The sequence below is a fragment of the Centruroides sculpturatus genome, unplaced genomic scaffold, assembly GCF_000671375.1.
Source record: "Centruroides sculpturatus isolate CEXI.00-Female unplaced genomic scaffold, Cexi_2.0 scaffold421, whole genome shotgun sequence".
NCBI classification, from domain to species: Eukaryota; Metazoa; Arthropoda; class Arachnida; order Scorpiones; family Buthidae; genus Centruroides; species Centruroides sculpturatus.
This window is the reverse complement of record NW_019385018.1, coordinates 269,695-282,327: the sequence shown is the minus strand read 5'-3', so window position 1 is coordinate 282,327 and position 12,633 is coordinate 269,695. Positions and strand designations below refer to the sequence as shown.

The 12,633-nt window shown below is 30.8% G+C and overlaps 1 pseudogene; it reads right to left on the bottom strand.

The window, feature by feature from the left end:
* Positions 1-2,848: 2,848 nt before the first annotated feature.
* LOC111633504 overlaps positions 2,849-12,633 on the bottom strand; it is a 12,019-nt pseudogene continuing 2,234 nt past the window's right edge.

Below are 12,633 nucleotides of genomic sequence, written 5' to 3'. Positions count from 1 at the left end.
TCATAACAATTATAAAAAATACGCTAATAGAGTTTAGTAAAAAATTCTCTAATTATATACAATATTGTGTTAATAAAAAATAGTAAAAATGGAAAGGAAATTATTTCTAGAATTAAATAAAGTAAAAGTTCTTAATAAAGTGCAATGATATTTTTACTTGTCTCTAAATTTTCTCGGGGTTTTTCTGTAATTCACATAACTTCTAACAAAGTTTCTGATGTGAAGAGGTCGGCATAAATAGCTATTCTGATAATTTTAGCATATCAAGAGAAGGAACATCAATTTAAAACAGTCTGATGGCCATTTTTTATCAATACCTTACTATGAAGGCTATGGGATATGGTAATAAAATATCAATGCATTTCTCGCTTTTGGCGATTCGTTTATGTTTCTTTGGGTTAACAATATGAGAATTCTATGATAGCTGAGGAAACAGGTTATGACAGTAATTCAATAATCGCCAATATTTGATTATTATCTATTTCTTTCTGTATGTAGATGTCAGAGGCTGTATGTATCGTGATTAGATAGCCGGTGATTATATCAGTCTATTTCTGTAAGTGATTCTGGATTCTCTTCCGAATCGATTCCTCAAAATTTATCATGGCATGATAGATGAAGAAACATGGGTAGGGCATGGTTCCCTATATCTGTCACCAATGTTATCTGATTCATTAGACGTTAGCTTTATAATGGAATTGGCTTTAATGTAATAAATATTTGGTTTCTGATCAAAACTTTGAAGTTGTCTATTCTCACTATACGTGATAAAATCCAATCCAATTTACATTTCATAAATATAATAGTATCGAGAACTTGAATAATCCTTTAATCACGCAATCCAATGTGGATTGTGTGATTCGCCGACATCTTATACAATAATTATTAACATTCGGATTGCCTCAAGCAAGCTGTTATCGTCATTCATTAATCTTTCTGTTTTAGCTATTAAAAACTCTATTTCTCGGAATACGGGCCGTTCAAGTATTGGGCCTACATCAACATTAATTTGCCCTTTTTTGATTATCTCTCCCCATCATCACCCGTCATCAGAAATCAATGAGTTCTTCCCTCTATTACAGCATCAGACCAGAAGTTTAAAGCAAAAATTATTTTCAGACAATTTTGTGATGTCCCGGGGAGAAAATATTACGTCATCAATGACTCACCCTCCATCCCCGTCGTCAGCAATCCCATTGTCAGATACGAACGAATTATTCCCCTCCCTCATAAATTGCTGACATAATACTTGATTGCTCCCTTAAAATGTTAATTTTTCCTTTATTTTCCATATCTATAGTCTCTGAAATAGTCCATATCTATTACAAAGAAAGTAGAGTTTAGAAACTAGTATGAAATGTCATTATGTTTATCAAGAATTTTTGTGTTCCTTTTGTCTTCCAAAGATTTATATTATCGATTAAAAGACATGCTTTACATTACTTCATTTATTTAATTTGTTTGTAAACAAAATAATATAACGAATCTGTTTCAATATGAAAAATATCATTGAAATACAATCTTTTGTAATTTCTAAGTTTTAATAGGATGAAACTATAGTATTTAGTTTGTACTGTATGGTATTCATTATCTTTAACTTCGTAATAAATAAACACACAATCAAATGGAATATGGCGAGTTTTAAAACAATGAAGAGCATTATATAAATACAGCAGTATTTAAAATTAATTCATTAAACTGTATATTTCTAAAATATTTAATATAATTGCCAGGATACATTGATACGATGCAGTAAGTATCGATACAAACTTTTCAAACGAGACAATACAGTACATTAAAAGTATTTTCATCTTGTCTTTTTTCCACACGTCAAGAAATAACAGTCTCACGGTTAAATTTTTTTTATACATTTTCTGAGTTTGTACTTATAGTCCTGGCATTTTAAAAAAATGGCCGGAACTATAAGTATTATAAGGACCATAAGGATAAAATATTTCTTAAATATTTTATCAAATATACATTTTTTTAATTGTGCCATCGCCAGAAGGAAGATTTTAACGTTTTACATATTGACGAGAAATCTCTAAAGAAAGGTCGACTTCGTCGTGAAACTTATTTCCTGAGTTGTGTAGGAAGGACAAGATGAAAACACTTTTAATATATTGTCTCCTTTGAAATTATTTTAAAATTTTCTAAGTTTGTATATTTCTATTTATTTTTTCCTTATTTAAAGTTTAGAATTATTTGTTTTCTTGTTAACAATCCGTTAAGATGAATCACTGCTATGTTCTAGAACAGCGGTCTGCAACCTTTCTGACCTCACGGACCACTAAACTCACAATTTTGAATCCCGCGGACCACTGTCATGAATTTTTTAAAACGATATAAAATGATCATAAAAGTTCAATTTTACTATATAAATATGAAACTCGTTTGTTTAATTATAACAAATTAATGCAAGCCTAAAGTTCATTGCTGTTTGAAATAAGTTTATGGATTCTTAGTGCTTTTCCACGAAAGAAGACACTCACAATATTGTTTATTGTTCATTATTTATTGATAACAGTCGCTTCGTATTTGGTTTTTACATTCGAATAAAAAAACCCAATGAGTGAAAAAAAGGAACCAAGCATTTTGCATTTCTTTTGTAATACATCGCGTAACCTTCAGTTGATAAATGTCCAAATTTTTCTCCACGGACCACCCAAATTTTCTCGAGGGCCATCAATGGTCCACGGACCACCGATTGCCGACCGCTGTTCTAGAGAACATATTATATAACTAAATTTTCTTTTTTAGCATTGATAACTTTTAGATTATAATATATTTCAAGTATTGTATGTGATATAATATCAATANAATTAATTCAATTAATAATTCAGTCAGAACACAATGTTAAGAATAATATATTAATTATATACAATATTAATATAATTACAAGTTTTAAATTTCATATCATCAAAAATTGTTATATTCCTCACTCCTGCATCTCCGAAAACATGAAAAAATGCTAAATGATTGTCTATGGTGATGTGGACAATAACCTATATTTTCAGGAGATTCAGCCATGAAGCGTTGGAAATCAGTTTGAGGTAATGCACCATGAACATAATATTCCTTTATTGTTTCATATGTGTCCATTATCACAGAAATAAAGAGAGAAATGACAACATATATGAAAAGACAGATAAAGAGATAAAGATATGCTCGGCTGAAAATCCAAATAAGAGTATTATTTGTATCAAGAATAGCAAATGTTGCAAACATATCATCACCGTTCATGAGAGAAAACAAACATTCTGAAGTAGTACTAAGATATCGAAATTTAATGTGATATGGTCCAAGTACAACCCAGCCACAAAAACAAAAACCTCCATATAGCAATAAAGCACATAGCATGAATCTCATAACATTAGGTAATGCTTGCTTTAAAGTAAGAATTAAAATATTATATTTATGAAAGAAACCCAAATACCTTAAGACTCCAGCCCAAGCTAACAAATTTCCCAACCCAAGTAAAATTGAACATAAATTATATTGATCTCCTTCAGATATTCTTTGTTCAATTTGAATTTTTATTGCAGACCCAGATATAATAAGCATATCATTAATTATTATCATAACAAACCAAAAATCAATAAAATCTAATTGATCTTGGAATGACAACTTTTTCTCATATTGTTCTTTAAAAAATGAAGAAACTTTTACCCGTAACAACTGTCCTCTGTATAGAGATCTGCAACATAATATAGCCGAAAAACTGCACAATATTATTATTACCGCATTCAATATCTGTCTGCCTATTACATTTAAAATATCATCATCGTCGCTATCAGAATAATCTACTTTCACATTGCAATGAAGTTTAATAGTGTATGTAGATAGGGATACAATAATTTGTCCATCATGCTGTGAATTATCATATAAAATAGTAATGTTTAGTCTAAAACAGTCAGGATTTTCTAACTTAGACAAAGATTTTACAAACACTAATTTTATAGAAAACTTTAATTCTGCAGATATTAAACAATCAAAATTTATAGTGTCATTTTTTTCTCTTAAAATCTGTTGTATAGAAAAATTATCCCATCTATGATCATTAGGAGGATAAAGTGTTGGTATTTCAATACATTTACTAATTGGCGTATTATCTAAATTTATAGTTTCAGTATGTGTTGTAAGATTTCCTCGAAAGAAGGTCCTGCAGAATACTAACGGTTTCATGCTACCATCTTTACTATCGTATCCAAAAGATCCTATTGTAATATCATTCATTTGTGCATACTTTTTTACAATATGATTGACATTTCTATAAAATTCATGCTTTGTATACACTGCGTAAGGTCCAGACGACGGCGGATAAGCCACGACATCTCTCGTAGAATCCCAACCTAGAAGGAATATATGCCTAAGAGTATTAGTTGCATCATTATGTTCTTTCACATATTTATAACTGTGATAACCGAAGAAAACCAGCTGAATTGTGACGAGTATAATTTTAATAATTTGTAATGTTAACTTCCAAGGATATTTCCTTTTAATTCTCCATTTCTCCAGAGGATTCATAAAATGAAACCTTATCTTGCTTCTCAGTTCCATTTCATATTGAGGAGTTAGTACTGAAGGTAACTCTGATAAATTGTTTATCTCTACGTTATTTGAAGATGACGAGTCATCTGTCAAGTTAGAACTGGCCGAAGTCTTCCTTAGTGTTTTTCCCATTTGATCTTTATGGTATTCAACGGCAGTATCGAACGAATTCTGAGAAGATATATCTCCACTATTTTCCAAACTGTGACAATGTTTAGGTTTCCGATCATTTCCAATCCCCGAAGGGATGTTTACCTTGTCGTCTTTCTCCATTCACATTGTTTACCTTCAAACGCAACTTATCATGCTATAACGGGACGAAATACACCTATAAAATAATAAATTAAACATTCAGACATTATAAAAAAATTATAACTTACATGCAAAGCCATTTTGTGACATAACACGACTAACAACAACAACAATAAAAAAAAACTTGATATTTATGCATATGAACACTAGATGTCGCCTTTCGAAAGAATCGTTAATATTATAAATACAGTTATAACCTGTATCGATATTTTAAAACTTATGTAAACTTAATTTTATTAATTTTATATTATATCTTATAAGTTTTGAATTAAAATTAAGACATTAATAAAAAATAATTTAAAATATTAAACAATTTTAAAAATATGTATAATTATACTTACCCCTTTATAAATATTATTATAATTTTAATTAGTAATATTTTTCTACGTTATTAAAATTAATAACAAATCTCAAATTGATAGTTTTTTTGCAGAGACGTGTTTAACTCGGGTCGAACTCTTTGGTTGCGGTCCTAAGTCACAAAGCCGCTCATCTCCAACAAATACTGTATTTAATTTAAAAGCAATATATCTAAGTATAACTTGTTGAGGTTATATCTAAATCCGTCCCTGCATCTTGTGACAATCGTAATAAAAACAAAATGCTCTTATATGATTTGATACTTACATCTCATTCACCGGAGAAGCGTTTACAGTAATGTGAATCAATATTTACATTTATATCATATATATAAGAGATCAATCATTAAAGAGATCGATTAGTATATTTTTGAAATGCGATACCTAAATTTGACATCTCTGTCTACATTATATCGAAAGATTTCGACAAATATGATTAAAGTGTTGATTTTATAATATATACTGTATGACTATTTGTGGTTAGTCATATACATTATGATATAAATTGTTTCGACTTGTTGTGCTTTCTTAATTACAAACTTTGTAATGATTTCTTAAACACTTTTCATCTTGTGGGCATTAAAAGAACCTTTTTTCCAATCTCATCATCAGTTCGGCCAGTTCCATAATGGAGGGAACAATGATCATGAACGGAGGCAGAATATACCCGGGTCAACTCATCTACAAAGATTTTTGCGACAACCATGACTCAAATCGAAATTTTTCATCTTTATCGTTTCGGCTATCTGGCAATCATTAATATGTATTATGCATAGATATTTTACTAAGGTTATTCATCAGTAATACACCAATGACGGCCGGATGGCCGAGCGGTTGAATTGGGTCGAAAAATCCCCAGGAATTTTTCGGGAGGGGTGGTCCGTCCGGTTATATCAGGCCCTGTCCCTCACTACCCGGCAGCCCTATTGTGGCCCTGGATGATCCCATAATGGCCTGTTAAAAAGAGGCCCTCTTAGTGCCCACAGGACGGAGAGTTAAAAAAACAGAAAAGTAATTTTGATAATTAAAAAAATCTCGTTACTTTGAAATCTTCATTTCAGTTATAAGTGATACACAGATTTCAATTTTATTGCGTTAGCCTAATTCTCAATGCGATCGACCAAAATGTGTGATTATGGGTAAGATATTTCTAATCGAACTGTTAATGGAAATTTATTAGTCCAAATCGGATTAGATCGGAACTCAAACAGTTGAAGAATCCGTTATCATGTAACCTTTTGATACCCTTTGACGCCCTTTTTTTACGAGCATAAAAGAAATAGAAAAGGTAGCTTACAAACTATTTTAAACCAGCTACAGTTCAAAAGCATTGCTATAATATCGGTATCGCATTTGATAATCCATTACACGAGATTCAAAAATTAGAGAAAATAAGTTAAAATCTATTAATTACTAGTTACAGGATTAGAAGGAAGAAAAAAGAATATCTCAAATATTTTCAAAAATCAAGAAATAATCCTGAAACTATTAATATTTTGTAAAGTTCATTCTTTTTTATTATTATTACACTATTTGAATTAATTACCTTGATATTCTAGTTAATACAGAAGCATGCAATTAGTGACGTAACGAATATTCGGTCACTATTCGGTATTCGGCCTATTCGGCCTATTTTTCGCTATTCGGCCGAATACCGAATATTTAATCACTATTCGGCCGAATACCGAATATTTAATCACTATTCGGCCGAATACCGAATACCTAAAAACAGGAGTAAGAAATAACAAAAGCACAGTAAATTAATCATTTTGCTATTTAGATTTAATGTTATCGGGTTAGTGTTGTTTGTTTATATTTATTTATAACTTATAACATGCACAAATTAAAAAAGAACGTAATATTAGTCACTTGTATTCACAATTTATAATTACAAAGATCAGCACACGTACACACCTATTCGTTTATTGCTCTAGTCCACGCATGCCTATGCATACATCATAATACGTCCTCACGATACTTTCGATTCGTGACTTTTCCGTCGTAGATTTCCCATTTTACAATTACGTGACTCATAGCCTGGTGATAACGGATAAAAGAGACAGATAGGACGTCAGTATAAGTCACAGTTATGATTTCACAGATTCGAAACAGCTTGGTAGCCCGAACGACCCCAGGCTTTCGCCCGTGCACGCTAAGTGACTTTCATTACAAGCATTTAGCTTTCCGAAGTCTATGACAACAATTGTTTGGCATTGACGGCCGCGAATTTCGCGCCAATAAGCTGCTTCGACTTGTTCGATTATATTATCAACTCAATTTCATATTTATTTTCACATTTTCACTTTGCGGTCCTTCTCTGTTCTTTTTCCGTTATTTACACGTGTAGGTTATTACATTGTTATCCACATTTGATATTATCACTTATCACATACTGCCATGACGCTCTTGTCTGAACTGTCAAGAATTAACGTGATTGGCGAAGCGTAGTGACAGAGGGCCAATAGAAAGCAGGGTCCTTGCCATAATGCGATTTGCGCGCCAATTTTCGTACGTGGGTTAATAGAGCCGAATAGTTTGGCCGAATATTCGGCTATTCGGCCACGCTCCTGGCCGAATATTCGGTATTCGGCCTGAGGCCGAATATACTATTCGTTGCAACACTAATTATTATACTATAATTGTTAAAGGATATACAGGGTACGAGATTATCTATCTACTTCGAAGCTCGCATACATTTCTAGAACTCCATATTAAATGTAATTTTGATTTGCTCATATTTAAAATACGAAATGTCAACGTTTAAATAAATATTCATTTTTTCTTCTATACTAATTAACAGATTGTAAAGATCCAAACCACTATTGAGAAATTGGCTATCGGTGGCGTAGTTGCGTACGATATTAGCGGCAATATTAATTATATGGTGGTTTAGGCATATTATTATTTTTAGAACTCTTGAAACGAGGATTAAAGAATGAGTAATTGTCACTACCAATGATAACTAAGAGAGTTACCACAGAGGTAGTTGTTTATGTTCTAACCATATTGAAAAAAACATATTGTTATCTATAATGATAAAAAAATGATTAAGAATCTCAATGATAAAATCATAACGATTAGTTACTGCGAAAACAGTACCACATATCATTAATTTCCCAAAGTAATTTAGAAACATTATATTTCAACACTTACTTGAAAAGTAAAAAGAAAATCACTAAATAAAATTGGAATTTAGCATTAATCTATACTAATATAATAAAGAGGTAATGTTTGTATGTTAGTTTGTATGCAGCAGGTAATCTCCAAAACTACTCATCCGATTTCAAAAATTCTTTCACCAATATTTAGAATGGAACCTCAGGGTGAACATAGGCTGTCGAATACATGTCGAAATTACCCCATTGGGGGGAGAGGGACAGGATTAAGGCTTACTGTGAAAAACTTGGCTTCTATTATACTATTTTAGATGCGGATTTTTGCGTTTTTGATTGCGTTTTAATAGGGTACGTCAAGAGAATGTACACTAACTTGTAAGAAGAAATTTTTCGAAAAATTTTCTCCCAGGGGGGAAGTGTTATACATTTATAATAGATACATTTTGAGCCACAACAAGGCGTGGCGGGGTCTGCTAGTTGTAAATAAAATTAGATGTTCATTTTATGATCTGTTTAGTCATACCCATGTATTTTATGAATGACGTATTAAATAACTATCCACTTTGGACAATTATTTGTGGTACAAATATCTTATTGATTTCAAATGTAATTACTGTTTAAACTTTATATCTAGTCATATATATATATAATTCATTGGTCGCTATCTATATGAAAAGCGTTGGTAAAATGACAATACGATAAGATATAGGTCTAATGCAGCAAGCGACACGGATTCTCATCTCATCAAGGAATTCGCGATTTTTTGTTAATAACAGGTTATCATTTATTTTCATCATATTGGTCAACCTGATTGCGAACCTAGAGTCAAGTTACGAGCAAACTAGGTTATAACTTTATGGGCTGACAATGTGTGCGTCTAATACTTTGAGTTAACAGAATTTTATTCTGGGCAGGATCTACAAGAAAAACTTTTCTAGCTCAGATAAGTCGGGTTCCTCATCCGGGCGTGCATTTTTCGCAGAGCCAGTTTTGGACTGTTTGTCGACAGTGTGCTACAGATATTTGGCCGCTCCTATCAATGCTGATCGCGAGTAAATTCATAACCTTATCCAACCCATGACATCCTACTGGTATGTTTTAGGACAGTTTCATATAGTTGACAGGGGTAAAAAAATTTTTAAAATATTTGATGTAAGTTATATTTATTTTCAATTATTCAATTCAAGCCGCCTTGTAGATAAAAAAGGCGCCTTTGTTCAAAATATTTTAGCGCTGCCATAAAATAGAATTTGCAAATTAAAATGGAATTAACTTAAAGAAATTTTTTTTAAAATTTAGTATATAAATACAATATATACGTATGTGTGTATAAAAATTAATTTAAATGTGAATATTTAAATTAATAACGTTCGTGCGCATTTTTTTCTTTATTTAAATTTCCTTTTGGTTCCATCAACAATTAAAGTAATGGTTTAAGTAACCCTTAAGATTAACGGTACGGGAATACAGACCCATTCATAATGAAATTTAAGCATAAAGGTAAAACCTTGTATCTATGTTATTTAATGCAACCATTCACAATGAGTTACGCAAGTGTAATCTTAAACTTAATCATAAGACATTAACATAAATAAAGCTTAGGGTTTACAAACTTAAGTTTTTGTACTTTTTACGTAATTTAAAACAAGAAACAATCATAGTGGTTATAGAATTCGCACTGATGAATTTGTCTCTGGTTCAACAGATAAATCCCTCATCACCTGTTGCTTGCACTTTTAAGTTTTCTGATGCAAGATACTTAACCATGCTTCAGGTTTACTTATATCGGTTAACTAACAGCTATACTATCTTTATATCATCAGTCGTCGTGCAAACATCAATCTATTTCATTGCCAACTATTATATTAAAATAATATTAAATTATATTTGAATTTAATATTTTAAAGTGCGCTATCGATCGCCCAAATAATTTGGCCGCCTGCGTGCTTGCACGCACTGCATGCCTATCAGAACCAGCTCTGACTTTGCGAGTTTGCTCAAACCTATAATAAATATGATAAGAGCCCGCTTAGTGCCCAAGAATATAAAAATATCAAGCGAATTGAGATTAATAACCCGTAAATCGCTGTTATCTTATGATGATAAATCAATTAATCATTAATTATTACTTACTTATTTACTTGCCGTTTATCTCTTCGATTATAATAAATGAGTATAAAAACCTGCAAACAGACTAAGTTAGAAAGCTCTGTAGATTTATAAAAACAGTGTGTTGAAACAGTAAAACTATTGAAACTTTAACATTTTGAGTGTCTTTTTCATTAAATATCGATTAAATAGATCACACTGAATCAGGCAACTAATCTTGAGTTGATGAATGTTTTCATTGCATAATCTATCCACAATACCATCGCTTCTCACTCACATAATTAAATATTTACTTTTGTTTTATTTTAAAAAAATACTCGAATGTCAGCGCTAAGTTTTTTAACACTGTAGTATAAACAATATGAATAATCTAAATTTATTCAAAATCATCTAAGAAAAATCTGATCATCACAATTGTAAATACTTTTTAATAAGGTGATACATTTTTTGTGATTGTATTAATGATAAGTGAATCTCCATGTATCATGTAATTTTAGAATCAAAATTTAATGTTCATTCTATGAAATTATTCGAATATTGTCATAGAAAGTAAATGGTATTCTATAACCACTATGATTGTTTCTTGTTTTCTACAAAGAGGTATTATTTTAATAAAATTTGGTCTAATAATAAATACATCAAGTTAAATAAATAAAGAAACTATCAAATTTGTTATAATTTGAGTATATAAATGATAGATAATTCATTACATTAAAGATAGAATTACCTTTAGTAAACTTATAAAATTGACAAAAGATTGATCTTTAATGCAATGAACTCGTACAATATGAGGAAAGAGAAGTACAATTTATGCATTAGCAAACATGCTGTGACAAACTTAATTAAAAAATATATTTGATTATATATTACAGTATTTTTATTTTTAATATTTATTATTAGTTATTATTTATCCCTATATTATCTACCTAGTTATATGTACAAAATACTACAAATATTGCAAATTTTTTGTTTGCTGAAGAGTTTTAATAAAATTTTTCAGTTTTTCATAACAATTATAAAAAATACGCTAATAGAGTTTAGTAAAAAATTCTCTAATTATATACAATATTGTGTTAATAAAAAATAGTAAAAATGGAAAGGAAATTATTTCTAGAATTAAATAAAGTAAAAGTTCTTAATAAAGTGCAATGATATTTTTACTTGTCTCTAAATTTTCTCGGGGTTTTTCTGTAATTCACATAACTTCTAACAAAGTTTCTGATGTGAAGAGGTCGGCATAAATAGCTATTCTGATAATTTTAGCATATCAAGAGAAGGAACATCAATTTAAAACAGTCTGATGGCCATTTTTTATCAATACCTTACTATGAAGGCTATGGGATATGGTAATAAAATATCAATGCATTTCTCGCTTTTGGCGATTCGTTTATGTTTCTTTGGGTTAACAATATGAGAATTCTATGATAGCTGAGGAAACAGGTTATGACAGTAATTCAATAATCGCCAATATTTGATTATTATCTATTTCTTTCTGTATGTAGATGTCAGAGGCTGTATGTATCGTGATTAGATAGCCGGTGATTATATCAGTCTATTTCTGTAAGTGATTCTGGATTCTCTTCCGAATCGATTCCTCAAAATTTATCATGGCATGATAGATGAAGAAACATGGGTAGGGCATGGTTCCCTATATCTGTCACCAATGTTATCTGATTCATTAGACGTTAGCTTTATAATGGAATTGGCTTTAATGTAATAAATATTTGGTTTCTGATCAAAACTTTGAAGTTGTCTATTCTCACTATACGTGATAAAATCCAATCCAATTTACATTTCATAAATATAATAGTATCGAGAACTTCAATGATCCTTTAATCACGCAATCCAATGTGGATTGTGTGATTCGCCGACATCTTATACAATAATTATTAACATTCGGATTGCCTCAAGCAAGCTGTTATCGTCATTCATTAATCTTTCTGTTTTAGCTATTAAAAACTCTATTTCTCGGAATACGGGCCGTTCAAGTATTGGGCCTACATCAACATTAATTTGCCCTTTTTTGATTATCTCTCCCCATCATCACCCGTCATCAGAAATCAATGTGTTCTTCCCTCTATTACAGCATCAGACCAGAAGTTTAAAGCAAAAATTATTTTCAGACAATTTTGTGATGTCCCGGGGAGAAAATATTACGTCATCAATGACTCACCCTAACAGAATTT